This window comes from Amblyomma americanum, chromosome 8 (assembly GCF_052857255.1).
Source record: "Amblyomma americanum isolate KBUSLIRL-KWMA chromosome 8, ASM5285725v1, whole genome shotgun sequence".
Lineage (NCBI taxonomy): Eukaryota > Metazoa > Arthropoda > Arachnida > Ixodida > Ixodidae > Amblyomma > Amblyomma americanum.
The window spans coordinates 110,039,547-110,045,361 of NC_135504.1; positions in this window are offsets into that span (position 1 = coordinate 110,039,547).

A 5,815-nucleotide genomic window follows, 5' to 3' on the forward strand; every position below is an offset into this window, starting at 1 on the left:
CCCGTCCGTTGTCACCACCGACCACGGCCGCCAGTTTCAATAGACCCGGCTTAGAGCTCTTGCCAATATTCTGGGCGTTCGCAACATCCATACGACCGCCTACCATCCTTCGGGCAATGACATGGTGGAACGTCTGCATCGACAACTGAAGGCTATCCTTACCACTTATCAGCCGAAGGAACGCTGGTCCGACCACTTTGCCCTCGTCCTCTTGGGCATTCGCTCGGCACTGAAGGATTACCTCAGCAGCTCTTCTGCGGAGCTAGTCTACGGCGTTCCCCTGAGTCTCCCTGGGGAATTCTTCTCTCCTCCCCCCCCCCCCTCCGTTAAACCTTGACGCTTCCACCTACATCCGAGACCTACGCAACACATTTCGCCACATTACTCCTGTCATCCCTGCATCCCGTCACCCTCAGTTCGTGTTCGTCAGGTCCTGCACCCATGTCTTCATCCGCCGTGACCACGTCCGTCCACCCCTCACGCCGGCCTAAGATGGACGGTTCCGCGTCCTCTATCGTACGCAGAAGACCTTCACGTTAGATGTCAACAGCTATGAGGACGTCGTGGCTGCTGACCACCTCAAACCAGCCTACATTGCCACTCCTCTGCCCGTCGGCCCTACACTCACTCTGCCTTCGACTGCGCCACCATTGTGCGCAGTTTCCTCCAGGCTCATTCGCTGGGCGAATCCTGTGGTTTCGCTCCACGGGGGGAGCCCTGTAACCCCCTCTCGCCACGCTCGGCTCGGAGGCCATGGCACGCGACGCCGGACAAGAAAGAGGAAGTTGGCCTAGGCCGCCGCAGCGCGAGCAGCGCAAATAAACAGTTCGAACCTCAACGCTGTCGGAGCTGGTTCTTCCTCGCCTTAGCTGCGACTGGGGCCAATGTGGGGGACGCTGCATAAATTTATAAATTTAACCGCCGAGGTTCTTTCACGCGAACTGGCATCGTGTAATAGACAGGAGTCTTTCATTTCGCCTTCATCGAAATGCGTCCACCGCAGCAACGATAAAATCTGTGTCCTCGACAAATGCCGACGAGATCGTTAAACACCGAGAGAGCCCGCTCCGCTGGCAGTGGCCTGTGTGCAGCGAGCTTGTTGAAGAACTGGGGAAGTCCCAGTGCGACAAATCAGATACATTTGGCCCTCTTGGTTTTATTTACCGTGCGCTTACATCGCCGAGCACACTGACGTCTTTTTTGTATTTCGCCTTCCTCGAACTACGGAAGCAGCGGCTGGGATCGAACCCATGACGCTGACATATTGAATTGGTGTTAGAGTGGCGGGCAGTGTTACAAAATGAGATATGCGAAATGGTGAGAAGGGTTCACAGGAGTGTCGTTATATGCTGTTTTAAAGAAATATTACTCCGTAAAATCGAAGCATAATTTACATGGGCCCCTATTGAGTTAAAATAGGAGGCCTATTCTACTATTCAGTTAGATTCTTGACTCTACATAGCGAAAATATTTTAACCTTAATGTCTGCATGCTCTACATGAAAACGTTGGATTTTGTCTCTGCAAATGAAGTGGCAAGAAAGGCGCAATGCTGCATTTTTCGTTATTGCCGACAGATTCTCCTTGCTGCCTGAATATTAGAAAAGACTATGGCCTTTTTATGGAAGGCACGAGTATTTGAAATTTCAGCTTTGTATCGAAGCTTTCTTTCTCCTGTATTAATTTCACTGATCCGCAAAGAAGTTTGCGCGTTTCCAGCTGCAAACAGGCAGATCAATTCGTCCGCATAACAACGCCTGTGTCGAACGACTTCTTCGAGGTCATCGAAAACAAGTCATTGCGTAGAATCAAAGGAAGAAGCTTGAATCACTGACATGACAGCAAGCCCCACTGTATCTAGGCTGAAGACACCAACACCACGACAACGTAATAAAAATCAAGGAACAATTGAGTCTGAAGGCTGTTTTGCCCGATAGGGGTAATACCTTCATATCCTGTTTCAACTGCCTGTTTGTGACGCAGTAAATAAACTTTAGCAACATAGCGTAGTGGGCAATATATCATTGCATAGTGAAAGAATAATAATAGCGCAAGAAACGAGAGACTAGATAAAGAGAAAGATAGACGAGTGCTCAACTTATAACTGGTATTTTTTTTTATTCCCAATTACACACATAAATACCTTTCCACCACGAAACATCCTCATGTCATTGTCAGCAAAGAAACGAAACCATTAATCTCGAAATGTGCGCAGCGGCACTGATAAAGGCATGCATCCTGCCACGAGGGCCCAGTCTAGCGCATGGGCAGTCAGGCTCATTCACGTATCTGCTTGTTGTTTGATAGGATAGGCCTCTATGATTTCTCGCACAATTGTTGATCTCTGTGGCAATTCAAAACAGTCGTATAGTCTAAATAGGAGTGCATTTGCTGGTTCTAGAATGTGTGACAAATATAAAGAAAAACTTTCCAGCTTGTTTCCATGCTCTTACTGGCGTTAGTTGCCTAGGCACCTGGTTGTTTGACCCAAGGTAAAATGGTCACCACGCGAGGAATGTATCCGGTAAACCACGCCACCTCGCACTACTCGGACATGGTGTCCATCAGCACAGAGTACGTTTCTTTTAAATATTTTTGTTTTATACCGTGTTTTCTGCTACAATCACGTTACACAAAAAATATCAGAGCAACATTGCTGTTCTATTAATGTACATTCTTTATGAAACGTTAACATTTGAGCGCGCTAATATACAATACTTTTTCAGCCTGATAGTCCTGTCAACACCGCGAAAGGTGCAGTTTCAGTTTAGTGAAGACGAAGCCCTAATAAACGACAAATATACCACAAAAAAGAAAGAATCGCTACTTTTCCCTGTTTATTGATGATTGAAGCGGGTGAGTATGCCCCCATGTGGGGCTGTGTGTATACACACTTTATCGCACTAACCACCACAGGAGCTCTGTGGTTATGGTGCTCGACTGCTGACCCGAAAGAGACTGGTTCGATCCTGGCCGCTGCGGTGGCATTTCGATCGAGTTGAAATGCCAGAGGCCCGCTTACCGTGCGATGTAAGTACAGGCGCCCACAAAACTTTTCGGAACACGAAAAATGGAAAAAAAGCCTAATTACTGGTACTAGGCAGCCTATGCATGTACCCATGAAGACAAGTGTGTGCTTGCTAAAAATCCTGCTTGGTGATGCAACGCGACCTGCATTATGTACCCCTCAGTGCCTGGCTGCGCTTCGAGTCAGCGAGGAAATTTGTTTTTCGTGACTTCGGCGTTCCGAAACTTTTATGGGAACTTGTACATTTTACAGGACCACTGGTGATCTAAATGACACGGTCCCTTCCACTAAGGCGTCCCTTATAGCCTGAGTGGCTTTAGGACGCTAAACACTATAGAAACCTAATCTTTCATTGCTCTCCCCACAGGCTATAAATCACCCGCTTCCATTATAGATAGACTTGGGCAACAAGCCCTTGTACCATCGTTTTCTCCTCTACAACCTGGCTTGTTCGCGTTTCTCTACTTCACTAAACTATGCACCAACTTACACCACTGCTTGTTTTCATCATCATCATCATTGTCATGAGCCTGACTACGCCCACTGTACGGCAAAGACATCTCCCATATCTCTCCAGTTAACCCTGTCCTTTGCCAGCTGCGGCCTCCCTATCCCCGCGAACTTCTTAATCTCATCCGCCCTCCTAACCTTCTGCCGGCCCCTGCTACGCTTGCCTTCTCTTGGAATCCACTCCGTTACCCTTAAGGACCAGCGGTTACCTTGCCTCCGCATTACGTGCCCTGCCCAAGCCCATTTCTTCCTCTTGATTTCGACTATGGTGTCATTAACCCGTGTTTGTTCCATCACTCATTCTTCCGCTTCCGGTCTCTTAACGTTACACCAATCGTTTTTCTTTCCATGGCTCTCTGTGCTGTCCTCAACTTGAGCTCAACCCTTTTCGGTAGCCTCCATGTTTCTACCCCGTAGGTGAGTACCGGTAAGATACAGCTGTTGTACACTTTTCTCTTGAGGGATATTGGTAACCTCTCATTCATGGCCTGAGACAACCTGCCGTATGGACTCCACCGCATTCTTATTCTTCTAGTTATTTCCCTCTCATGATCCGTATCAGCTGTCGCTACTTGTTCTAAGTAGATTCTTTTACTACTTCAAGCACCTCGCTACAACTTTAAACTACTGTTCCTCTGCTAGACTGTTGAATATTACTCTGGTTTTCTGCGTGTTAACTTTTAGACTCACCGTTCTGCTCTGGCTGTCGAACGCATTGATCATGTTTGGCAGTTGCTTGCTTTGCAAGTTGCTTGCTGCTTGTTTTACTACCTGCCTTTCGAGACTGTTCTTACCCTATGGTCATTACAAATGGCCGTACGCTGGAAGGAAACCTTACTAGAAATGCGAACTGTAATGTGCCATCTCCTCCTTCATAACATTTCTAAACCTCTCTAAAAATTGGCTGAGGAAATAGAACAACAAAGGTGAGCAGACAAAGACAAGGTGTTCCCTGAGCACCTGAACACGCCCACAAATGCGTGCGAGATTGCAACGAACTGTGTAATCTATATCGCTGCATACATAGCAGCGTATAAGTGTGCTATGGCCGCCTTCACGCGCAAATTTGTTTTCCGCTACCTGATAACCCTATACGGAGCGGAGATATTTTATGTATCCCACAGCAGATTCTTGGAACTTATCATTAACTGGCGTTCGCCATGGTCGAGGCATATAATATAGTCAAGAAAAGACATTATAATTTTTGCCATGTTCTTGGCTTCGTAGCAGGTATGAAATTGGGTCCAACGGGCCGCTCCTTGCTAATACTTTACCAGATTCTGTTCGTGGGCTACATTCGTTACAGGCACTCAGTACTGTTTAATATCAGCATCTGCTCCCGGCGGTAGTTAGAGAGCGCTCAAGCCTGCACATATTTCCACCTTTCTTCTCTCCCGATCGTCAGCCATCACGACCCTCTTTCTTCTTATCTTCCCCTTCCCCAGCGGAGAGTAGCATCCCAGAGAACCATTTTTCCGACCCACCTCTTTGCTCATGTTACCATTAAAGTTATCTCTGTCTCTTATGCACCGAAGTAGGAAACCCTCATGATGAAATCTAGAGATGAATTTAGCCACTCTCAGCAAATTTCGGTAATTTTTCAGGAATACACAGAAGCACAGACACTCAAGAAATAGTCACCACATCACCAAGATACTAAGAGCGCGGACCCTATATCTGTTAGCCCATTGAGAGCACGGGCCGTACAACACCGTAGCAGAATTTTTTCATTCGCCTCATATCTGTTGCGCACCTTATCGCAAACTCTTTCGTTGGCTTGTAGAAGGTACCCTCGTGACGCCCAGGCACTGAGGGATCCCCTGTTCTGCTCAAAATGCTCTAGTTATGATAGCTACAGCGTTAATTCGTCACCTCTCCGGGTGACAAAACTGAATCTCGTCAGCCATCTAAAGAAGAGCCCGTAGCACGGAAAGGGTTTCCTATTCGGCCGGCTCTCACATGATCGATATATACAACTTTACGGCTAACTTTCTCACGCTATCAGAAAACTCGGGTAAATAGGCCAAACCTTCTTGTGGATCTACTCTTCCTTTCCTATTTTATAGTTATCACATGCGTGCGGCCTGAAATACATGACTCTAAAAAAAAGAACGAAAACGAATTCACTTTTTTAAATGTTGCATACGGCGGAAAGCGAAACTAAAAAATAAATTCGTCTCGCGTAACTGAGAGTAGCCGAAAGGATCGCTTTCCTGCAAATGTGCCGATAGATAAGACGAGAGCAGCTCTTCCCTCTGCTCCAGGTTTTAGCTTTTTA